The sequence below is a fragment of the Podarcis erhardii genome (assembly GCF_964252035.2).
Source record: "Podarcis erhardii genome assembly, chromosome: 17".
Classification (NCBI taxonomy): domain Eukaryota; kingdom Metazoa; phylum Chordata; class Lepidosauria; order Squamata; family Lacertidae; genus Podarcis; species Podarcis erhardii.
This window is the reverse complement of record NC_138515.1, coordinates 5,024,215-5,050,095: the sequence shown is the minus strand read 5'-3', so window position 1 is coordinate 5,050,095 and position 25,881 is coordinate 5,024,215. Positions and strand designations below refer to the sequence as shown.

Genomic DNA, 25,881 nt, shown 5'->3' with positions numbered 1-25,881 from the left:
GGCCCCATTAACTAAAGTGGTGCTTCAGGTTAAGAACAGTTTCAGGTTAAGAACAGACCTCCAGAACAAATTAAGTACGTAACCAGAGGTACCACTGTAGAGTGAAGTAACACGCAGTGTTATAATAACACACACATCTGCCTTTCTCTTTACTGCCCCGTGGGGCAGATTTATTTAAGCCTGGTGTAGAGGATGGTGGAAGTAGGTTGTAAAGTTTCTGCCACTGTTTTTTGTGAGCTTGATGGGTTATCTTTGATTTCCTTGATATTTTTGCTTTTCTTTTTCTTTGCTTCTGGTTTAGTAATGAATGTAAAAGCCAAGTAAAAACACTCTTCCCAAAACACTTAAACACACACACACACACACACACACACAGCACCCCCACTGCCCAACCCTAGCCATTGTTTAGCTCACACTGTGCAAAATCCGAGTTCACAGATCAATTCCGAGGACTGATTTGATGTCTGTTTTCAGAGATGCTCCTGCAACAATTGCATTGAGGAATAATTCCTGGAGGGGGAAAAGTTCCTGATTTCATCAGCTTAAACCTCCAAATGAGGTTGTTGTAGCTTTGCCTGGTTTGTAGCTTCCTGCATGCTGTTGTGCTACCCATTTGGATTCAAGGAGGAAACATGGGGAGGTGAGAGCCCTTTAACATATTTTGCAGGATGAACCAACAGGTAGAATTCTGGACTGGACCATTGCAGACCAGAGGTGGGGGGGATGCGTTGTTCACTGTTCTCCCAGATGAACAAGAAGCTTTAAAGCTGCCAACAAAACAGGGAGATACTGAGGTTTGCTGTATTTATGGAGCTGTGTCTTGCTGTTTTTAGCACAGGAAAGTGCTGAAAAACGGGGGTGGGGTGGGGAACACCCACATCCCACACTGCAGTCTGAAGAACTCCAGTCCAGAATTCTACCACTTGGTTCTGGACATTGCGGGCCTGGTCTACTCGTGGGCAAGAACGGAGGTGGCAATGGAACGGGCTGCACCATTCCTGGAGGCCAGAAGGTTGTGTTTGACTGCTGCTGATGCATTTCTTTAAAATCCTGCAGAAATAATGGCATCAAATAAGGGTAGAGGTTGCAGCCTAGCTTTCTCTCTGTTGTGCTACTTGCTTGCAAGGTAGAATCATTTGTATACCCAGAGAATTATGCTTAAAATGCCGCCCTCACGGTAATGCAATCCATTATACCTATTTATCAACTTTGCATCCTGCCAAGCAGTTCATAAATCCTGCCCTCCCCTCCCCCCTCCAGCTTCCTTTGTATCCTCACAACACCCCTGTAAGGTAGTTTCGCCTGCTTGGGACTCTACCACTTCTTTCTGCTGCATATAGGGACCTGGCCATGTACACAGATTTTAAAATGATACCATAAACGTGGCATCAGCATGTAGCAAAGGAATGTGGGAATCTGCCTTATACCAATTCAGACCATCGGCAACAGCCCCCCAATTTCCGAGACAGGGGTCTTTGCCAGCCATATATGGCAATGGTGGGATTTGAACTCGGTGCCTTGAGATAAAAGCCCTCCCTTCACCTTAGGCCAAGCACCAATCGACCATAAATCAGTGGGTAAAGGTAAAGGTACCCCTGACCATTAGGTCTAGTCATGGCCGACTCTGGGGTCGCGGCGCTCATCTTGCTTTATTGGCCGAGGGAGCCGGCGTACAGCTTCTGGGTCATGTGGCCAGCATGACTAAGCCACTTCTGGCGAAACAGAGCAGTGCACGGAAACGCCGTTTACCTTCCCGCCAGAGCGGTACCTATTTATCTGCTTGCACTTTGACGTGCTTTCGAAATGCTAGGTTTGCAGGAGCAGAGACCGAGCAACGGGAGCTCACCCCGTCGCGGGGATTCGAACCACGACTTTCTGATTGGCAAGTCCTAGGCTCTGTGGTTTAACCCACAACACCACCTGTGTCAGACCATTGGCAACAGCGTCCCCCCTCCCCGCGATTTCCGAGACAGGGGTCTTTCCCAGCCATATATGGCAGCAGTGGGATTTGAACTCAGTGCCTTGAGATAAAAGCCCTCCCTTCACCTTAGGCCAAGCACCAATCGACCATAAATCAATGGGTAAAGATAAAGGGACCCCTGACCATTAGGTCCTGTCATGACTGACTCTGGGGTTGCGGTACTCATCTCGCTTTATTGGCCGAGGGAGCCGGCGTACAGCTTCCAGGTCATGTGGCCAGCATGACTAAGCTGCTTCTGGCGAACCTGAGCAGCACACGGAAACACCGTTTACCTTCCTGCCGGAGCGGTACCTATTTATCTACTTGCACTTTGATGTGCTTTCGAACTGCTAGGTTTGCAGGAGCAGGGACCGAGCAACGGGTGCACTCACCCCGCTGCAGGGATTTGAACTGCTGACCTTCTGATCGGCAAGCCCTAGGCTCTGTGGATTAACCCACAGCGCCACCTGCGTCAGACCATTGGCAACAGCGCCCCCCCCCTGCAATTTCTGATACAGAGGCCTTTCCCAGCCATATATGGCAATGGTGTTATTTGAACTCGGTGCCTTGAGATAAAAGCCCTCCCTTCACCTTAGGCCACGCACCAATGGACCATAAATCAGTGGGTAACGTAACAATAATTAGTAATAATTTTATTATTTATACCCCACCCATCTGGCTGGCTTTCCCCAGCTACTCTGAGCAGCTTCCAGCACCTGTAAAAACATAATAAAACGTCAAGCATGTTGACAGGCTTGTGAGATATGCACATAATCTTCACCACCTGGAACACTCTCTTGTGAATCCAGACACCTTTTCATTCCTCAAACTCCTGAGCACCCCCTCCTCTAGCTCAGTCCCGCCTCCCTGCCCCCTCCCACCCCTCTGTCCTAGAGAGTGGTACAGCCCAGCTCTCCGTACTGCTGCCCTGTGTTTGTCTTAGCCTGGGATGAGATCAGATTCCGCACATTCCTGGCTCCCTGCCCTGCAGGTAGAAGCAGAGAGCCTGAGCCAAAGGGCCCCAAAGCATCCACAGAGTGACCGCCCTGAGCCTCTCGCTCCATCTAGTGGTTGCCTGACCCCTTTCACAAAGACTTGCCTTTTATTTCGAAAGAACTGGTATAACAAGGGCCATATGGTTGCTGTTCCTACCACATTCTTACAACAGCAGATTGTTGCACAGTAAAGTGTGTTGCCGAGAGAGGGAGGGAGGGAGGGAGGGAGGGAGAGAGAGAGTTTCGGCTATCACTACATCTCGGTCTAACCAAAACCACAAAGCTGCCGAGAAAAAAGAACCATCTCTCTGCCCATTTCCATCTTGCCACCTTCCTAGGGAAAAAGCAAGCTTTCAAGCTGACTCGAATTAACAACACCATGGGCATACAGTTATTTTTTTAATTAAAAAAAATTATTGCCAAGCATTTATACAACGCAGCTCAAGGATTCAAAGAACTTCTTGCGCTCGGTAATTCTTACTAGGGCTGCGATGCAATTTTAAGAAGACGTATTGATCAGTTAATCAGATAAATTTCAGGGCAAGCCTATCGTTTGGCTCAGCTACCAGATATGGCTGTGAATGCATTAAAGCATGTTATGAATGGTGCTGTTTTTAGCTCGGAAGCAACAGCTTGGGGAAAAGCTGCATCTCGGAGGCAGAACATCTGCCTTGCAAGCAGAAATTTCCAAGCTCAGGTGCCAGGTAGGGCTGCATACACCTGTAAGAGAGAAAACACGCCACACTTTTTAAGGCAGTTACCCCACAGGAGGGAGTTCAATCTATCATTTAATTTCAGTTCAGCTTCATGATCCCTTTCTCAGTTCTGATCCATTAGCAGCCTGCGCCCCCCCCCAAAAAAGGGTCCGCAGGATGCCCTGCCAAACTCCGTACAATATTTTGCAACACGCTGCTATGCTGCTGCTACTGAGCTACCTTGCAATGTCAACTGAAATGTAGTCCACAGACCCTTAATTACCTGCCAGCTTCAGTCTGTTGCTCTTGGCTCAAAAAATGCATTGTCTCCAGTTACTACCTTGATCTCTCCAGGACCTGCAACAAAACCCCTACTCTCCATGGCTGAAGCTCCTGGGATGAGGAGGGGAGAAGAACGGGGGAAATGAAAACCTTTGTGCATGGCTGGGTAACATGCTCAGAGGAAAAAATGGGGCGGGCTGGTCTGAAAAGCTAACAGAATTGAGCAGAAAGTAAGTCGGGAAATTATTTGGGGGTTTTATGAAATCCATTTCTTGGAACGTGCAGGGATATATAGCTTTTAAGGTAAAGGGACCCCTGACCATTAGGTCTAGTCGTGGCCGACTCGGGGGTTGTGGTGCTCATCTCGCTTTACTGGCCGAGGGAGCCAGCATGACTAAGCCGCTTCTGGCAAACCGGAGCAGCGCAGAGAAATGCCGTTTACCTTCCCGCCGGAGCGGTACCTATTTATCTACTTGCAACTTTGACATGCTTTCGAACTGCTAGGTGGGCAGGAGCAGGGACCGAGCAACGGGAGCTCACCCCATCGCGGGGATTCGAACCACTGACCTTCTGATCAGCAAGTCCTAGGCTCTGTGGTTTAACCCACAGAGCCACCCGTGTCCCTATATAGCTTATATTTCCTTTCAAAATAATGAATCTTTTGGAGGTGTAAAAATCTAAGACCTTTCTGAAATATTGTATATTATACAAACAAGTACAGGCTAAGATCTTAAGCAACTTCAACTTGACAAGCAAGCTTTTGGCTTTAAAAAAGTGTAGTAATAGAATATTAATTTTAAAAATTTTTAAAGCATATTTAGGTTCTTCTGGATATGAAACAAGTTATATAGAAAACCTCTGTGGTTCCTGCTGCACTGCACATTTCACATGCCAGCACATTGCTATTGTGAAAGAATGCCGGGGAACAGAGAATCAGAAACCATGTACTCCCACAGGTCACTCCCCAATCCCAAAGAACAGAACATTGCTTCCAGTCTGATGCCAATATTTTTATAGCCAAGAACAGCACAGGGCAGGCAGGTCTGCTAATATCTGATTCTGGAACTCAGATCTTTGATATCCTCTTCTTAGGAACAACCAAAGTTTTTGATAGAGCAAGCAAGCTTTTGACTTCCACTGAACACTTCTTCAGGCTGGATGCTAAACAGAACATTTGTGTCAGGGGTGAGAGAGAGATATGCCACTGCTTTGCTCCGAAGACATGCGCTCTGAAGGGGAGAGGAAAGTGCGCACAACACGGGAAATCCCAAGACAGAGTAAAAATCACAGTCTCTCCAGAATCACTGCTGTACCACACTACAGTGGTTCTCAAACTTAATCCATTCCGGAAGACCGTTCCAAAACCAAAGTATTCCAAAACCAAGGCGCGCTTTCCCATAGAAAGTAATGCAAAATGGATAAATCCGTTCCAGACTTTCAAAAACAACCCCTAAAGTAGCTATTTAACATGAATTTTACTATCTAATGAGACGAGACCATTGATCCATAAAATGAAAGCAGTAAATAATGTACAGTGGAACCTCAGGTTACGGCACTGGGTTAGGGCACTGGGTTGAAGAACAGGAGATAAATAAATAAATAAATAAATAAATAAATAAATATTTATATCCTGCCCTCCCCAGCCAAGACCAGGGTCAGGGAGATTAACACCGAATATAAATACAGTAAAAATATTAAAAACCAAAAAACAAACAAACAGTTGGTTAAAATATAAGTTTGAATACAGTTTAAAATGCAGCTTAAAATGCAGCCTCGTTTTAGTGGTAGCCCATAGATCAAAGCCATAAGGGGAGAAAACGTCAAATATTCACAAGGGCCAATAATCCATGCTGGTCCTACATGGGCCAGCAAAAGAGCCGAGGGAAAATTTATATACAAAATCCCATATAAGGGGTTCCATTAAAAAATAATGAGAGGGCGGTGTTAGACTGAGTCTAGCCCAAAGGCCAGGCGCAACAGCTCCATCTTGCAGGCCCTGCGGAAAGAGGTCAAATCCCACACGGCACTGATCTCCTGCGGTAAGGCGTTCTACCATGCCGGGGCCAGAGCTGAAAAGGCCCTGGCCCTGGTTGAGACCAATCTAACCTCCTGGGAGTCTGATGGGAGTCTGAGCCCCATAGGGGAAAGGGAGGAAGCAGACCCACTCGCCGTGGGTGGGTCAATTGTTATAGGGACATAGGAAATGGGTTTCTACTGAGGCTATGTGCACATTCAAGGCAGAAGGGGCATTTCCCTCCTCCCTCCCACATTTAAAGTAGCTTTTTTACGTGGCTGCTCACATCAAAGAGGCGGTGGAGAGCCCTTCGCCCAATGCCCATTATCCGATGTGTTTCCCTGCGCCAAACTCACTGAAGCTGTCCTCTGCGCATGGGCAGTGGCTGCTTGAAATGTACACCCTCACAGCTAACACCATGCGCATTTGGCTTCAAACACCAGCGGTGAGAGCGCGTGCTGGAGCCAGAGGAAGCGGTAATGTACCGTATTTTTCGCCCTATAGGACGCACTTTTTCCCCTCCAAAAATGAAGGGGAAATGTCTGTGCGTCCTATGGGACGAATGCAGGCTTTCGCTGAAGCCTGGAGAGCGAGAGGAGTCGGTGCGCACCGACCCCTCTCGCTCTCCAGGCTTCGCGGACCTCTCCGCAAGCAGCAGGAGCGCTCCCGCTGCTTGCGGAGATTTGCCTGCATGCCGAAGCCTGAGCGCGCTGAGCTCAGCGCTCCAGGCTTCGTGGACCTCTCCGCAAGCAGCAGGAGCGCTCCCGCTGCTTGCGGAGAGTTGCCTGCATGCCGAAGCCTGCGCGCGCTGAGCTCAGCATGTCCAGGCTTCGTGGACCTCTCCGCAAGCAGCGGGAGCCAGCGCTGGGCTCCCACAGCTTGCAGAGAGCTGCCTGTTTGGGGACTGGGGTCGGGGGAAGCTTGGGCCTCCCCCGCCCCAGCCCCGCGCCTGGGGGGAAATAATTTTTTCCCCTTTATTTCCCCCCCAAAAAACTAGGTGCGCCTTATGGGACGGTGCGTCCTATAGGGCGAAAAATACGGTATGTGCCCAGCCTAAGTCAGGCTCTTGGGTCCATCTAGCTCAGAATTGTCCACACTGACTGCCAGCAGCAATCCAAGATTTCAGGCACAGGTTTGTATTTAAGAAGTTCTTGCTGATCGCCTGCGTCGGTGCTGCGCCTTGCGCTAACCCAGATCCATACAGTGGTACCTTGGGTTAAGTACTTAATTCGTTCCGGAGGTCCGTTTTTAACCTGAAACTGTTCTTAACCTGAAGCACCACTTTAGCTAATGGGGCCTCCTGCTGCTGCCGCGCCGCCAGAGCACGATTTCTGTTCTCATCCTGAAGCAAAGTTCTTAACCTGAGGTGATATTTCTGGGTTAGCGGAGTCTGTAACCTGAAGCGTATGTAACCCGAGGTACCACTGTAACTGGGTGAAGCAGAGGTATTTTGAGGCAGAGAACCAAGCGAAGAATCTTGTTTGGAAATACAAAACCAGCAATTATTCAGCGGAAGCCTGGGCTGTTTTCCTCCATACCTGCAGTGCTTTCTCTCACCACCAAAAACAGACCCTCTGCAAATAAGTGTTGGGTTTTGGGGGGGGGGGGAATGTTGAAAGAGGAAATGGTCCTTATGACACAGCAATGCCCCCTAGTGATTGTCTTATTTCTTGCAGCAGAAAAGTGCCTATTGATCAGGTCTTTTGGGCCTTGATCTATAATGTGGCCTGCCCTGCTAAACTCTTCCTTGTACTCATCTCCAGCCTATCAGAAATATTCCCAGCAGAAGGCAGAACAGCAAGTCCAGCACCTATTTAGCTTTCCCACACAGACAAGTCTCTACTGATAACAGAAATAGCCAAGCCTCAATATGCAGTATATAATGGTCATTTTGTCGTATTTGTGGCTTGTTATTGTTGACTCTCCTCCCCCCACTTTCTCCCCGTTCACTTCTTTCTTTCTTTCTTTCTTTCTTTCTTTCTTTCTTTCTTTCTTTCCCTTATGTTCTGGTTTTCAGGTGTAAAAATGGCTACAAAAGCTCAAAATCACTATTTTTGGGGGTGGTCTCCCCCAAAAAGCTTAATAATTTTGGTGGTTTCCTAAAAAAAATGAATTTTACTTTTTGAAATATGCCAACCCTGCCCTGATCGCCTCTTCCGCCATCAAACTAAGGTTTCTGGAACCAGACTTTTTCGTGTGCATGGAAACTCTGTGAATCACTGTGTACATTGATGGGTCTATATTAAAAGGCGAATCTTAATATTTATAATATACAGCTGCCCACCCTCTCTGCTTCCGACATAACGCTAATTCCTTTATCCAGAGATAAATAATAAAAAAAGGCCACCTTGCCTGTTTTGTATTTTCCTTTTAACATGGAATCACAATGGCTGGGGTCACTCCCACCCTTCTCTTTCTTACTTTGCGTGACGGGTGGAAAAGAAACAAATAAAATCAGTTCAGTTCTGGAGTTATTTAGGTTCTTTGCTTTCTTTCTTTCCCCAAGCCGGAAAAGGAATCATGTGAAATCAACCTTTCCTGGCTAATTCTCTTCCCAGTGCACTTGCAGCGCTTGGGGTTTCCTGCCACAGGAAACTTGCTTTGCTGGCTGCAGGCAAGTGAACAAAGCTCTCCCGGATCCTCCCACGCCAGCCCCCCCCCCCTTTGGTCAATAACGGGAACCAACAGCATCTTGCAACCCTTCCCTAACTCTCCAACTCGAGAGGCACCGCGGCAGCCGGTGAGGGATCGCCGTCATAAATCGCCAGCTCCTACCCTAAGAGGAGGCTGCATCAAGGATAAGCAGATTCCAGAACCCGCCATCGCTCTCCACCTTCTCTGGAAAACGCAGTCTTCTATGTCTGCTGGTGCCATCGTGAATACAGGCCCCCCAGCTGTAGCTGGACCCCAACCCCCACCAGCACGATCAGGGATGATGACAGCCAGAGTCCAGCAGCAAGGGGAGGACCTTCTGGTGGTTCCTTCACTGCGAGAAGCAAAGTTACGGGGAACCAGGCAGAGGGCCTTCTCGGTAGTGGCACCCTCCCTGTGGAACGCCCTCCCACCAGATGTCAAAAAGATAAACAACTACCTGATGTTTAGAAGACATCTGAAGGCAGCCCTCTTTAGGGAAGCTTTTAATGACGGATGCTTTAATGTACAGTCATACCTTGGGTTACAGATGCTTCAGGTTGTGTTTTTTTGGGTTGTGGACCGCCGAAACCCAGAAGTACCGGAACGGGTTACTTCCGGGTTTCAGTGGTTGCGCATGCACAGATGCGCTAAATCGTGCATGTGCAGACGCGCTGAATCGCAACCCAAGTGTCCACTGTATTTTTAATCTTTTGTTGGAAGCCGCCCAGAGTGGCTGGGGAAACCCAGCTAGATGGGCGGGGTATAAATATATTATTATTATTATTATTATTATTATTATTATTATTATTATTATTATTATCGATCATTGCTGGGCTACAGTGTTGGGGCTCCTGAGAAGGCCCAGGTTAAAAATTCAAATCAGTTCTTGATCTGGGAATCCTTCCAGGCTGGTGCTGATTCCATTCCATATTGTTTGTGCTGTGTTTGCAGCACCCAAGCGACCTCTCTGGGGTGCAAGCCTGGGCAGTGTGTCTGGAGGTCCTGGGATGCCCAGACAAGACCCTCCTCTTGGCCTCTCTGATGATGTCCAAAGGAAAGCAGAGCAAGACGTTTGGCACCAGCTTGATTGCCGGAAGGAGGCGCACAAGGCACCATCCAACCGCCTTAGGGACTCCACTCCAGATTTGTGTAGACTTTACTCCTTAGCCTTTTTTTCTCCCGAAGATGTCACATAAAGCAGTAGGTACTGACTGTCCCTCAGAGTTTACTCCCAAAGTGTGCTGGGCCCAGGGGTAACCCATGAAACGCGGTCCAGATCCAGTCCAGAATCTGAAGGTTCTGCTAGGAGTCAGTCTGACAGGGCCAAGGCAGGACACAAGGCAGGAAACCAGGCAGGGTCAGGTGCAGCATCTAGCATACAGCAATGTTGCTCCCGCAACCTGGGGCGGGGTCTGACAGCCTTTTATCTTTGTCGGTGTAACGGCCGGTCCTGATCCCCCGGCAACTCACCTCCCTGTCTCGCCCGAAGGCGAGCACTCCTCCTGCGAGTACTCAGGTCTCTCCTTCTCTCAGACCTTAGTCTCTGCAGCTTGGGAGACATCAGTATGTTACTAGACCCAGGGGCCGCCTCAGCCTCCCCTGACCCAACTGGTAGTGGAGCAGCTGTGAGCGATGGCCCAGCTGAAGGCAACTAGGTAATCCCTACATCTGGAGCCAGGGCAGGCTCAGGCCCCTGACTTGGCCCAGCTGGTGCTTGTTGCAGGGGAACCTGTGCAGACTGGGATTCTTCAGAATCAGGCCCCAGACTTGGTTCAGATGATGCCTGAGGCAAAGGATCCGGTGCAGACTGAAACTCCTCTGGTTCTGAGTCGGAGCCCGAGTCCCAGACCATCACACAAAGCTTTTCTCACAAATGAGAACTGCACAGTGAAGGCAATGAAGGCTTTCCTTCTCCTAGATGGGCTACCTTCCCAGGTTGATGAGCCCCATCTGCCCCTCATTTCCCTACAGCACATTCAGTAACTGCCTTCTTGACTGTTGGACCCACTATCGGTCTTGTCCACTCAATCTACCGCAGCCCGCCCTCCATCAGATTGCAGCAAATTTAGGCTCGGCCATTCTCTCCAACTGGAAAGTCTTTCACAATGAACCACCCCCCAAAGATCCGGCTTTTTGCAATAAGGAAAGTAACTGGGGAAAGGCACCAAAAAAGTATGCGGCAATACATGCTTTGATGCAGCAGCGTCTAACCTCCCCGCAAACGAATCAGGATGAACGCTCAATAAACAGGCCACCCAGAAGTGGGCCAGGTAACATCAGAGTTACCGTCTCTCAGCCTGACTCGCCTAACAAGGATGTTGTGAAAATAAAATGGAGAGGTGGGTAGTGAGTTCGTTGGGGGGGGGGGAGATACAAATCAATATACTTCATCTGTAAGCAGCTGCCTCATTAGGCGCGAGGAATTACTGTATAAACAATGGCCGCCATCCCAAAAGCAGCTGCCACACACACTTGCTAAATGCATCTTAAAGGCAGGCTTCAAGGCTGCCCATCTACATACGTATTCACTGTAATATTGGGGCAGAAGAAGAAGCAGCAGCTGCCTGCTGGCAGCCACGAGACTTGGGTACCACCAATGCTCAGCAAAAGGTCCTGATTCAGCAACTACACTTAACAACCGTGATCCAAAATGCTGCCCCAAAAAGGTTAACGGAATTTGCCACCTGGTTTGAGTGCAAACAGGCAAAGAGACACCTGCGGAGAGCTTACCATAAATACAGGACCTCCAGGTTGCCTCTCTTATTTACTGCATACGTTTCTCTTAGACGGAAGTACAAACAACTAATTAAATGGAAAAGACAGAGAGCCGAAAGAAACGCCTGGTACAGCCTAATAAAGGCCTCGCACAACTGTAATGTTTTATGGTTGCTATGACCATTGGCTAATGCGAATAAAGTTTTATCTATCTATCCTGATTCAGCAGTTGTGGTAACACAAGGGGCTACAGTGATTTTAAAGATACAGGGATGCGGGTGGTGCTGTGGGTTAAACCACAGAGCCTAGGGCTTGCTGATCAGAAGGTCAGCGGTTCGAATCCCCGCGACGGGGTGAGCTCCCGTTGCTCGGTCCCAGCTCCTGCCATCCTAGCAGTTTGAAAGCACGTCCAGGTGCAAGTAGATAAATAGGTAGCGCTCTGGCGGGAAGGTAAACGGCGTTTCCGTGCGCTGCTCTGGTTCGCCAGAAGCGGCTTAGTCATGCTGGCCACAGAACCACAGCTGTACGCTGGCTCCCTTAGGGCAATAAAGCGAGATGAGCGCCGCAACCCCAGAGTCGGCCACGACTGGACCTAATGGTCAGGGGTCCCTTTACCTTTTAAGGGTGGGATGGCTAACCTGTGGTTAACATCTGGAGGTCCACAGTTAACCACCCCTTATTCCTCAGTGTGGAAAATCTGAGGAAACACGAAACTACAATTGCGTAGCTTGCAACCTGCTCTCCGGTCTGCCTTGGCCTCAGACAGTGACAACCAGATTACTACCTGCCTGGCTCAAATGTGGTTGTGCCTCTGGACTGCCAGGAATCACATCCATCTCTACACATGGTACCACTCAGAGGATTTTTCTCCTGGGAGAAATTCTTTCCAATGGCTGATGGCAAGGATGAAATCTGCTCCCCATTCTGAGATAATCCCAGTAGCAACCGACCATTGGAAGCTGGGATCCTTCATACATCCCTTTTGCTATTCTAGCCCATGTCAACAAATGTAATCAGGAGGTCTTTTGTCTAAATGCAAATGGACTCTGGGAAAGTGTGTGGATAATTAATTAGAAGGTCTGCAAGGTTATACCTCCTTGCAAGCGGGGAATGTAGGTAATTAAGACTTTGTGTGTCGTCCATGGCTAAAGACATGTGTCCACAACAAAACAGGAATTAGCTCCACCAACTATATGCTATGGATGTAGTTAACCCCTCTGAACCAATTGTTGTGTCATTATACTTCATTATATGCTTTAAATAAAGTGCTCTGACCATCAGACATTCTGGTCCGCGACCAGTAACAGTTACAATCTACGTGCCCACTTATCATGTTTAGTATTGCTGTTATTATTAATCACCATGATAATCTGATTTAATATGCATACACATTATAATTAAGGTGACTTTTCCAAGCACACAAAATGCCCTGTGTGGTGGAGACACATCACTAAACGTATGGCCATCTCCCAGTTAACCAATGTTCAAAATGTTCAATTACACTAGTATTATCCGGCCTTGTATTTATGGGCCAAAGAGAAGCAAACTGTTCTCTTGCAATATTTTAAAACAACTAGCTGTTCAAAAGGTATTGCTATTCTGAAAGAACAGTAAAAACTGACTTGCCACTTTCCCCAGTATTCTGACCCCAACAACAACCAGCCCAACACAATTGGATGCTTCTTGCAAGAACATCTTCGTTCTTTGCCTCCAGAATCTGATACTTTGAACATGAAGACACGTTCTGCTGAAACAAACATTATATTTTGCTGCCTATCTTTTGGATAATTATGCCTGTTCGTTAATAAGAGAAGCCTGGTCTGAGCAACTGTATTTGTAGTGGAATGCAACAGCCATTAGTGCAGGCCCCCAGTGCTTTAAAAAAAAATGTTTAGGGGTACTCTCATTTTGAGGGACGCGGGTGGCGCTGTGGGTTAAACCACAGAGCATAGGATTTGCCAATCAGAAGGTTGGTGGTTCGAATCCCCGCGACTAGGTGAGCTCCCGTTGCTCGGTCCCTGCTCCTGCCAACGTAGCAGTTTGAAAGCACGTCAAGGTGCAAGTAGATAAATAGGTACCACTCTAGCAGGAAGGTAAACAGTGTTTCCGTGCGCTGCTCTGGTTCGCCAGAAGCGGCTTAGTCATGCTGGCCACATGACCTGGAAGCTGTACGCCGGCTCCCTCGGCCAATAAAGCGGGATGAGCGCCGCAACCCCAGAGTCGGCCACGACTGGACCTAATGGTCAGGGGTCCCTTTACCTTTACTCTCATTTTGACTCAAGAAAATCACCATTTTTTAGTTCAAGTAGGGGAAAAATAAATACTGTAAATGGACAAAACTACAAAGATTCACAAAATGTTTAGGGATATGCGTACCCCTGCATCTCCCCAGGAAAAAAAATACTGGGTGCCTGAGCTAAGCTGAGCTGGGTAATGACAGGGCAGAGGGCCTTCTCAGAAAAGACGCCCCATTTCTATAATTCCCTCCCCAACCAGGATGCCGACCTTCCTATATTTTCAGTGCCAAGCAAATATATTTTTGTTCTCCGAGGCCTTTAAGGTGTGTGTTTTAAACTGTTTCGATCAGCTGCTTTTAATTTCTGGGTCTTGGTGGTGATTATTTGTGTTCAACTTGGTATCGATTTTATTGCTATTTTGTTTTGCTAGAAACCACCCTGGGAACACTTTGCTGAAGGGCAATAAACGTACAAAACAAAGAAACCATAAAGAAAATAACGTCATGGTTATTGGATCCAACCTCCGTCCCACAGAGGGCATATCAGGGAACACTGCAAATAATACTTGCAGCTCAGTTTTACTAAAATAAAACATACCTGCACATGGATATTGATCCAATAATTGCACTTTAATTGATGACGAAGCGTTTTTGGGTGCCAGCACAAGGTTCACTGGCTCTCACATTCAGCCAGGAGCAGGCAAAATAACTTCCAAAAGAGTCTAGAGGTCAAGGCTTCATGACAAGAAATGTGTTTTGGGGGCAGGAGGTTGGGGGGAGGACTGTGGAAATGAAACGAGGGTTGCCTAGGGTTGCCAGCAGATCTCCCGAGGCTTAGATCGGCTCCATACGCACCATATACTTCTCCCCTCAAATAATTATGAGAACTGTAGTTTATGCCTTGCAGTGCTGCAATGCTCAGCACCCATGACAAACTACAGTTTTCTTTGGGGAGAAAAATGTCTTTTAAATGCATGGTGTGTACACGGCCCCTGAGACTCAGTTGTGGCGGCTCATGAGGGTGGGTTTATGTTAATTTTTTTAATTTTCTGAAAAATACCACCAGCCTCTCCTTTCAATCTGATCTCCCCTTCGAGAATACATTTTATTATGCCTGTATTGGTATTTGCCTGTTAGTAACGCCCTCCCACGGAAAGAGAATTGCTGAGCCAGAATGAAGGTGGGAGAGAGAGGGTTTCGCTCTAACTTCAGACTTTACGGAAAAGGCTGGCTATGTGGGCCTGGTGGAAAATTAGGCCCCCATCACACCAGACCCTCCGAGTGTCCCTGTTCTCCAGGGAATGTTCCAGATTTACAGAAGCCATCCAGGTTTCTGATTTGATCCCGGAATGTCCCACTTTTCCTTAGGACGCCCCTATTTTCATCAGAGAAATGTTGGAGGGTATGGAGTTATGCAACCCCTGAGCCAAGGAGCTAAGTATCTATACAACCTTTAGCAGACATCTGAAGGAAGTTTTTTAATGTTTAATGTTTTGTCATGTTTTTATATATGCCGGAAGCTGCCCAGAGTGGCTGGGAAAACCCAGGGGTATAATTAATAATAATAATAATAATAATAATAATAATAATAATATATTTATTTATACCCTGCCCTCCCTGGCCAGGGCCAGGCTCAGGGCAGCTGACACCAAATATGAATTACAATAAAATGTAATAGAAAAACAACAACGACAAACAATTAAAATACGGCTTAAAACACAGCCTCATTTTAGTAGTAGCCCATAAATCAAGTTACAGATAGGTAGCCGTGTTGGTCTGCCATAGTCAAAACAAAACAAATTCCTTCCAGTAGCACCTTAAAGACCAACTAAGTCAGTTCTTGGTATGAGCTTTCGTGTGCATGCACGGTATCTGAAGAAGTGTGCATGCACACGAAAGCTCATACCAAGAACTGACTTAGTTGGTCTTTAAGGTGCTACTGGAAGGAATTTGTTTTGTTTTGCCCATAAATCAAGACCATCAAGGGAGGAAACATCAGGTATTCACCCGAGCCAGCCAGCCATGCTGGTCCTACATGTGCCAGCCAAAAAGCCAAGGGAAAATTTATATACCAAATCCCATATAAGGGGTCAGAGTGAGTCTAAGTGATAAAATTATTATCAGTGGGGGGGGGGTTTCTGGGATTTCGCATGGGTACACAGCGCTGGCACCTTTTTTTCTAGAAGCAAAGCACTGGTGATAGACGTCCCTATTTTCATCAGAGAAATGTTGGAGGCCACCCTCCTACCACCCTCCTACCATAAAGATGAGGCCCTATGAAGTGATTTCATCATTTTCCCATTAAGCACTTCCAACCGGAGAGGGAGGAGACCCAGGAGAAGAAAGAATCTGGGCCTCTATAAAGACCTAAACTGAGAACATCTGGTCCCACATTCTGCTCTCAAAAGTGCCCAGCAAGATCCCCACAGGCTTTGTCCCTCCTTTAGTGAGTCTAGGTGATTTTGGCCAAGAGAGTGGAAGCCAGGATTTGGGGTCTGTTGGGGTGGGGGGTGGGGCGTGGGGATTAGACCACTAAGTACTTTCTCTGGTTCCCACTTATCCGTCTGCCTCCCACTCCTTCCTCTTCCATTGAAGTTGGGATTAGAAAGTTTGCAGGGGAAGAAGCTGTCACCTGACTTTAAATCGGCTTAGAAAGGGGAAAAAAGGGGGAGACCAAGGAAGGGCTCTGGATGAATAATTCTCCCTGCTCCTTCCCACTAATGCCCCTTCCCATCAGGAGACAAGGGGCCCCCTCAAAGCTCCCAGCCATGCATTTGGAGGGCTTAACTCTCTAAATCCTTTCACCCACCGTCCGCACACAACACAGCAGAAGTCTAGGGCGCTCTCTTCTTCCTGTTCTAATCCTCTACAACAGGTCTCCTTTCCCTTCCCAGGGCCAGATTCCTTTCTCCTGGACCCGCCCTGAGGAGGGGAATGAAGGAATGTGGATCGTGAACATAAAAAGTCCAGCTTAAAAGGAAAGCACTCAGGGCGTGGAATGCACCACACACAGCGGAGACCTGGACTGCACATTGCATCAGGGCTTGTGAAAACTATTAGCCTCTGAGCTTCAAAGACACAGACACACACACACACACACACACACACACACACACACACGGTTTTTACCCCGCACTCCAGCCAAAAAGGCTCCCACGGGTGTGTGTATACAGTCAATTAAAACAAAACCATTGTTTCCTTCTCAGTCTTGGCTGCATACACACCACACATTAAAGAAACATACCGTATTTTTTGCTCTATAGGACGCACTTTTTCCCCTCCAAAAATTAAGGGGAAATGTGTGTGCGTCCTATACAGCGAATGCAGGCTGCGCGGCTAAGCCCAAAGCCAGAACAGGAAGACGGTGCTCTGTGCAGCGCTCTGTCTCGCTGTTCTAGCTTGCGGACAGCTGCGCAAAGCCTCCGCAAGACAGCGGGATGCCTTCACCCCGCTGCCCTGCGGAGGCTACGAAGGCTGTACGAAGGTGGGGCCAAGGCTGCAACGCTCCCCCCCCCAGCCCCACAAGCTCAGCGGGCAGCGGGAAGGTGGCGCGCCACCTTTGCGCTTCTCCCTGACCTGGTCTTTGGGGCTGGCGGTGGGGAAAAGCAGGACTTCCCCCCGCCAGCCCCAAAGAGCAGGTCGAAAGGAACCCAAAGCCTCCAGAGCCCAGCGGGAACTCCCGCTGGGCTCCGGAGGCTTCGGGTGAACGCACCTTGAACACACAGAATGCACCTGGTTTTAGAGGGGGAGAACAAGGGAAAAAAAAAATTTTTTTCCTATTCTCCCCCTCCTATGGTCCGGTGCGTCCAATGGTCCGGTGCGTCCTATAGAGCGAAAAATACGGTAACTTCTCCCCAACAATACTGTGAACTGTAGTTGGGAAATTGTAGCTGGGGGTGGGGGATAAACTCCTCTGAAATATGTTCTCCTCTCTCCTCTTATTACCCCCGCCAAAGCTTTCATCACTGTATAATCAGTTTTTCCTGTTCCTGCACTTCCTGTTCCAGTAGGTTTTAGATGCTGCAGGCCAGTCTCTCCACAATTTCCACCAAGTGGACCCCGCTCACAAACTTGCAATCCTTCCCTCCCAATGGTAACAACATCAGATAAAGGTACCCCTGACTGTTAGGTCCCGGCTCACCTCGCTCTATAGGCTGAGGGAGCCAGCATTTGTCCTCAGATAGCTTCTGGGTCATGTGGCCAGCATGACTAAGCCGCTTCTGGCGAAACCAGAGCAGCGCATGGAAACGGCGTTTACCTTCCCGCCAGAGCAGTACCTATTTATCTACTGGCACTGGTGTGCTTTCGAACTACTAGGTTGGCAGGAGCAGGGACCGAGCAACGGGAGCTCACCCCGTCGCAGAGATTTGAACCGCCGACCTTCTGATCGGCAAGTCCTAGGCTCAGTGGTTTAGACCACAGTGCCGCCCGCATCCCTGCAACCCTTCCCTCCCAATGGTAACAACATCAGATAGTTGCTAGGCAATTCACCAAGTGCTTCCTTCCTCCCTGGCTTGCCTGGAGGAATGGAACAGCCCAGGAAGCGACACAGAAGCAGCTGATCTGCCTTAGACCAAATTTGTGTTCCTCTCACCCCACCCTGGCACATGCTGAAGTCGTTACTAATAACCTTTGGAGGTGGAAATCCTGGACTGGCTTGTGGGTCCTGATCCAAATTTGATCCAGGGTGCACATCTGGCGCACACATTCAAATCCAGGAATTCTAGCTTGCCTCTCTTTTGATCCAGCCCTCTCTCAGTTCCCAGGCCTGGCCCCCGGCCACTGGTTAAGTTATTAGATGATGTTTGCACCTGACAAAAGTGGGCTCAAGTGATGCCACAATAAATTTGTACCACTTTGAGCTTCATGCCCCCTTGTTATCTTTGATGGAGTAGATTAGCACGTCTACCCCTCTGGTGTCTGCTTTCTAGTTACAGAAAAATCCCATTGATTCTTCCACCGGTGTTAGTGGGGGTGGGGGAGAGGAGTGGATGGGATTCACCACCAGCCCGGTAAATTAAACTAGGTCAGCCTGCCGCAGAGCTGCTCCCAGTCTCCCTGCACTAGGCCAGCAATTGCTTTGCAGTTGGGAACAGGACCCAGAAGTTCCAGCTTCCACCATGTACAGCTTTGGTCTCCCTAGACTTCATTTACTCCTTCTGTTTGGGTCGCTTCCAAACACAGGGGTCCCAATTCTCAGGCACCCCTCCACACACTGCTGAGCTGTTGACCCGCTGTCTCCCGAGGCTTTGGCCCTGATCAGGCTGGGTCTCCTTTCATTCCGCTTTCTGCCCTGTTTCACTCATTCAATATTTAACCGGTCCCTGTGGCTAATTCGCAGTGTGATATGAGATGGGTGGGTGTGTTCCTGCCGCGATCGGTGTCAGCCCTGGTTACTACAGAGGGTGGTTTTGGTCTCGGCATCAGGTTAATTCACAAGGAGATTGTATCTTCTCAAAAAGCACCAAAGACCCAAACAAATGGGAAGTGCAAGTTTGTCTTGCTAGACTGATGCAGCTGCCTCTCTGGCTAGGGCTGAGCAACTGTGTATTCAAAAGGTTTATTTCTCCAAGAGGAAAGGCTTCTATTTCTGGGGTGGCTGCGGAGAGGAGCTGTTTATGCAGCGATCCTTCACCCAAACACTCACGGTTCAGACACTTCTCCTGCACAGGGAGGGGTTATTATGCCAGGAATGCACTAAGCCACACCAAATCACAGCCGTTTCCTGACTAGAGGAGGGGAAAAGGTCACAGTGTCCACATCCAGGTATCACTCATATGTCATTTGTCCATCTAATGAGGTTTCTGCCCTCTGTTGACTCTCCAGAGGTGGGGAGAAAGGCTCGCTTCCGCTGCATGCCCCCTACCAACATTACCATATATAGCAGCTGATACTTAATCATGCCCACCAACTCACACAGATTCTCCTGCAGAGGAGTGGGAAGTGGTCTAGACAGGCCTGCCAGGGTGTCCTATAATGAGAGATTGGGGGTTTTGCTCTGCCACAACTCTGGGGGACTTGCTTAAAGGCAAAGTGATGTGCTCTACCAGATCTTCTGTCTGCTGCCCTTACAGATTCCCCACAGTTCCTAAACCTGGGGCTGCATTAGAGCCATTGAACAGAGCCGTGGCCACGGATCCCAGCCCTGCCACAGATCTTGGTACTGGTGCTGGGCAAGCTCCTGTCTCTCCTTGCTAATTTACGATCTGTAAAATGGGAGCAATGCTGACAATTACGCTGCCTTGCAGGATAGCCAAGAGAAACACGCATGCCGTTATCTGCCTTGAAACATAGGAAAGGGGCGGACTTTAAATCTAAATAAAGATGTGTTTTCCGATCCCTTGTCCCCTGACGCCCCTACAGAACATGCACAACACACAAAACCCTTGGATCAGAGCTAAGGAATGCCTATGGAGCACAAAGTCTCCCCGTCCCAATTCTGCCCCTTTGTGTTGTTTTCATCTCCTCCTCCTCTTCCCAGCCCCAACACACTGGTGGAGGTTTGGTCCACCGCCAAGGCTGTTTCCCTCTCCCCACAATATTCCCCCTCGTACCCTGAAATAGATGGGTGAGCGGTTTGGCCACCCACCCACCCCCTGTAAACTTTTAAGGTGGGTGGATAGGGAATCACAATAGAGACTCCAGATCCTGAATATATATATATTCAGATCCAGAATATATATATATTCACATACACACACACACACACACACACACACATATATATATGAGAGGCCCCCTCCTCAATTGCCCATCTCCCTGAATGCTTACCATTTCCTACCCGACAATGTGGATTCCCTCTTGATCCGGGTTGGGCTTTTCCTTTTAGCCGTGTAAACAAGCCAGGTGTGTGTATGTGTGGCCGGGGTCTTCACTCCCAGCGCCGACCCCATCTCCAGCCGGCCAAGCCAGCTTTCTTCCGCCCCATTGGCAAGGGGGTCTCGGGGAAATCTCCGTCCGGGGGGGGGGATTCACCCTTCCCGGGGTTCCGAGCAGGAGGGCGAAATGGGGCGGGGGAGGCGGAGACGCCGCGGGCGGGAATGCGGGGGGGGGGGAGGTGGTCTTATTGTTTGTTTACCTCCTCGCGTCCGGCCCCTGGCGGGTCATCCTTCTTTCCCGGTGGCGCGTGCGCGCGTCTCCCACTTTCACACAAACACAGACACGCAGAGGCCGGCTGTCGTGCAGGATGGCTGTTGGCTGCACACCCCGACGGACGGGGTGTGTGTGTGTGTGTGTGTGTGTGTGTGCATGTGTGTGTGTGCGCGCGTGTGCGCGCCTTATTCTCCTGCTGCCTGCTTTAACCCTTCGGGCGCTGGAGACACAGATCTGAGCATCCCTGCTGCGTGTATATGTGTGTGTGAGGGGGCGGGGGTCCTCCTCCTCGGAAGCCCCTCCACGCCCTTTTAATCCTGGAAGACCCTGCCGTTTATAATCTCAGGTGTGTGTTTGGGGTGCTGAGAGAGAGAAGACGTAGGTTGCGATTACCAGGTGAGGAGGGAAAAGGAAGGGGTCTCTGCATACGCATATGCTTTGACTTCTCTGGCCACTGGCATTTAAAACAAAGGACAAGATCCAGCCGATATCAAGTACTCCTTCATCCCGATCCTACACAATTTTTTTTACCTGCAAGTAAATCGTTGATTTACTGATTGTTCCTTAGATCTGGGAGACCACCCGCTTTCCAAACCTCTCTCAGTGGATTGATGTCACTCAATCTCGCCTGTGTCCATCCGAAAAATGGAATAAGAAGCTATACTAAACAGTGTGCTTCAACTTGAGCCCCAGAAGCTGTTTTGAATACTGGACCGGGGAGAGAAGAGGTTAACATGACAATAGTGCATCTGAACACGTGCAGAATGCTTAGGGACCCGCTGATAAATCGGGGCTTCTGAATCGAAAGTTGTTTGCTTGCAGGCAGGCTTGAAGAAGCTCCTCTTTTTAAAAGAAAAGAAATGAAATGAAATCACCACTGTTTGTTGTGAGAATGAAAGTGACTTTGCACTTTCAATGTGATAATGAGGAACAGTCAGGCAACGGTGAATGACAAAGACACATTTGCACACAACACAAAGATTAAGTCAAATATACAGCTGCACAACTGTGACAACTGAGAACTGCTGGCTTATTGGTACAATTATGCACACACACTATGGAAATGAATTTTGGCCTGGTTCACACACATGCAGGCTCATCACTCGATGTACGAAATCCAAAGACTATCCGCATGTGTGAATGGTCCGTCACAAACATAACACCAGAGACAGTTTCATGTTATCTCACTACACATGCAATAGTGTTAGTTATGTCAGTTCATGCACTCAGTTGCCAGTCACCAAAGTCTGATTCCCACATGTGTGTGCACATCATTAAAGGTAAAGGTAAAGGGACCCCTGACCATTAGGTCCAATCATGACCGATTCTGGGGTTGCGCGCTCATCTCGCTTTATTGGCCGAGGGAGCCAGTGTACAGCTTCCAGGTCATGTGGCCAGCAGCACTAAGCTGCTTCTGGCGAACCAGAGCAGCACACGGAAACGCCGTTTACCTTCCCACCGGAGCGGTACCTATTTATCTACTTGCACTTTGATGTGCTTTCGAACTACTAGGTTGGCAGCAGCAGGGAGCAAGCAACAGGAGCTCACCCCGTTGCGGGGATTCGAACCGCCAACCTTCTGATCGGCAAGTCCTAGGCTCTGTGGTTTAACCCACAGTGCCACCTGTGTCCTGTGCACATCATTAGATCTACTTTAATGCTGTAGAAACCAGGCCTGTCCGGCCTCCACAGAACTGTATGTGAAGCGCTCGAAACACACAGTATGGCTAGGCATACTGCTCAGAAGTAAGTGTTATTTAGTTTGGTGAAATTAGTTTGGGTATGGGGCTGCAGCTAAAGTAGTAGAATGACAGGTACTATAGGTTCAAATGAGAAAGATGCAGGTGTGCCTTCTACCTGACCCACCAAACACTCACTCTGCACCATAATAAAGGCAGAATTGAGCTCAGTGTGGGGAGAATAAGGCAGGGAAGGGTACAAGGGCATGACTGACAGCTGGCACATGATGCGCAGCGGGTATGGCAGACTGGAAGAGGTGTGGCAGGCCCTCTAGAAAGCCCTGGGAGGCAGGATTAGGCCCGGGCACCAGATGTTCCACCCTGCTACTACAGAAACCGAGAAGAATGGGTAGAGATAATAGGAAGACAGAAGGATAACTGACAGGTGGAATCCATAGTTGCAAAGCAGAAGTAGAGAAGAGAGGAATGAAGAGATAGTGAGTATATACATATACTATATGTATATCCTTAAGTGGATATGATCTCATTTTATTTTCACAGCAGCCTTGTAAGGTAGACTTGGGCTGCATGACTATACCATGTGTAGGCAAACTAAGGCCCAGGGGCTGGATCTGGCCCAATCACCTTTTAAATCCAGCCCGTGAATTGTCCAGGAATCAGCGTGTTTTTACATGAGTAGAATGTGTCCTTTTATTTAAAATGCATCTCTGGGTTATTTGTGGGGCCTGCCTGGTGTTTTTACATGAGTAGAATGTGTGCTTTTATTTAAAATGCATCTCTGGGTTATTTGTGGGGCATAGGAATTCGTTCATTGCCCCCCCCCCAAAATATAGTCTGGCCCCCCACAAGGTCTGAGGGACAGTGGACCGGCCCCCTGCTGAAAAAGTTTGCTGACCCCTGCCTATACCTTTAAAGCACATTCTTTTTCCTCAAAGAATTCTGGGGTGGGGTGGGGTGGGGAATATGCTTCTAACACCTGCTTTAAAGTGACAGTGTGTTCAGATCCTTGCCTAGGTCCAGTCGTGACCAACTGTGGGGTTGCGGCGCTCATCTCACTTTACTGGCCAAGGGAGCTGGCGTTTGTCCGCAGACAGCTTCCGGGTCATGTGGTCAACATGACTAAGCCGCTTTTGGCGAACCAGAGCAGCACACGGAAACGCTATTTACCTTCCCGCCGGAGCGGTACCTATTTATCTACTTGCACTTTGATGTGCTTTCGAACTACTAGGTTGGCAGGAGCAGGGAGTGAGCAACGGGAGCTCACCCCGTTGCGGGGATTCGAACCGCCAACCTTCTGATCGGCAAGTCCTAGGCTCTAGCCCAAGATTAATTTTACATCGGGGATTTGAAGCCAGATCTGTTCTTTGCACCACCCTGCATGCAGAAACGTAGGCACGCAGGACTCAAGAACAGTGCAGGCAGAGAGAGAGAGAGGAGGGAAGCACCGAAAGAGAGTGTTAATCCCTGCAAAGCCTGGCACTGAGCAGCCAGCAGTTCGCACAGCTTTGTATACCAGGCATATGCGCGCCCCAAACAGACACAGTCTGTTCCTCGCTATCTCCGTCAGTTCCCGGGAAGACACCGCTCCTCTGCTAGAGGAAGGAAAGAGAGCTTTGCAGATCCTGGAATGACACCGGCGGCTGCTGGGGATGGTGGTGTTAGCAATGCAGGAAAGGGTACCATTTGCCCATCCGCCAGCGCTGCCAAGGGGCCCCCGCGCAGTGCTGCTCGCTCCATCAGCTGAGCTGCAACAGAGGCCCGGGCAGCTGCAAATCGCCCCATCATTTCCTCGCCTGCATCTTAGGTGGGCTGGAGAGAGCAGGAATCCGGCAGCTTGGAAAGCGCAGGTCGTGGCGACAGCGCCCCCTTCTGACTCTGCCTGCAGCCGCAGGCGCGTTCCCTGCGTCCACTTTCAGCGGGGGGGGGGGGGGGGGGAGGAAGCTTTTGATGAAATTTGACTGATGAAATTTAGAGGCAACCAGCCACAGAGCTTGCCTTGGGGACCGCGGTCATTGGGAGGGTGGGAAAATATTTTGCTATTTTTTCATTGTGCCGCCTTTACTTTTAAAAAGTTATATTTTTTCCCCAATGTTGGCAGCCTTGAGCAGCTATAGAGAAAAGATGGGGATGGTGGCACATGAAGGGTTAAATAAATCAAATAAATAAACAAACTAGAAAGAGGCTGGATGTGAACCTCAGTGGTCTTGAGTTTGATTTCACCCCATATATGCCTGTGGCATTTATTCAAATAGCATTTTTTAAATATTAAAAGTGATCCGTTTGTATTCCTCTCGCAAAAGGCCGCTAGTCCTATGAGTCTGTCACATTAAAAGAAATGAGAGTGGAAAGAAGTGAAGGGGGATCTTGTGGCACGACAAAGACCCACAAATTTGTTATGAACTAAATGTTTTTGAACCATTGCGTGACTTTTCAGCTGTAAGGCTTCAGCATTAACCTTAATGCAATGTTAGATAAAGGTAAAGGGACCCCTGACCATTAGGTCCAGTCGTGACCAACTGTGGGGTTGCGGCGCTCATCTCACTTTACTGGCCAAGGGAGCTGGCGTTTGTCCGCAGACAGCTTCCGGGTCATGTGGCCAGCATGACTAAGCTGCTTCTGGCGAACCAGAGCAGCGCACGGAAACGCCATTTACCTTCCCGCCGGAGCGGTACCTATTTATCTACTTGCACTTTGATGTGCTTTCGAACTGCTAGGTTGGCAGAAGCAGGGACCAAGCAACAGGAGCTCACCCCGTTGCGGGGATTCGAACCGCCGACCTTAACCCACAGCGCTACCTGCGTCCCTTTAGATAGTTAGATAGTTCAGTGCTATTATCATACCCATACTGCAGATGAGGGAGACTGAGGTTGAAGGAGAATGCAGTGTTTATAGATTAATTTTAGACTCTGGGCAATAGTCATATGGAAATCCTCTCTTTGGATAGTAATGTGCATTTGCTTCAACATATGGCAAGCCATTTGGGAGCCTTCCTGCTCATGGGGTTGTGTTTTGTTTTTTACCAGCTGCGCAAATTCACCACCAGATACCCCACACTAAAAGAAAAAGCCTAATAAACACAAAGCATGCTTTGTTCCTTGCCTGCACCGTGTTTCACTGGCAGTTTCTCCAAAGGAGCCCGTGGCTCTTATGTACTATACAGTGACAATTCATTTGTGCATCTGCCTCAGCTCATTAACAGGCACAAAGAGAGGGAACTTTTCTTAAAGCTCAGATTAATGATTTTGTGGGAATCACAAAATTGTATCACAGAATTGTAACTTTTGCCCAACATGGGGCTCAAACCCACAACCCTTAGATTAAGAGCCCCATGCTCCCCCATCTGAGCTACCCAGGAGTGTCACATAGCTCCGACATCCTAGCGCTTTCATTATATTTATGCAAGGAAGCATTACCTGCCTTGAGATGAAGGTGCAGAAGAGGAGGTTCCAGCTCAAAAGAAGGTGTTTTAAATTGCTTTGGGCGCTTTCAGTTTTCAGCACATTCTATTCTTTTGTAATTTGTGTACGTGCTGTTCCTGACATGCTGCTTAATAAAGACA

The 25,881-nt window shown here is 48.7% G+C and overlaps 1 protein-coding gene across 2 annotated transcripts in view; it reads right to left on the bottom strand.

Moving 5' to 3' along the window:
- Positions 1–20,767, bottom strand: part of CCDC120 (coiled-coil domain containing 120) — a 42,921-nt gene extending 22,154 nt beyond the window's left edge. Inside the window, exon 1 of one of the 2 annotated variants that reach the window (XM_081845230.1) lies at positions 20,610–20,767. The gene's annotated coding sequence lies outside the window, so the exon portion shown is untranslated. Of the gene's footprint in view, positions 1–20,302; positions 20,493–20,609 lie in introns of those variants that run through there. The other variant, XM_081845229.1, reaches the window with a different exon arrangement.
- Between the last annotated feature and the right edge of the window lie 5,114 nt (positions 20,768–25,881).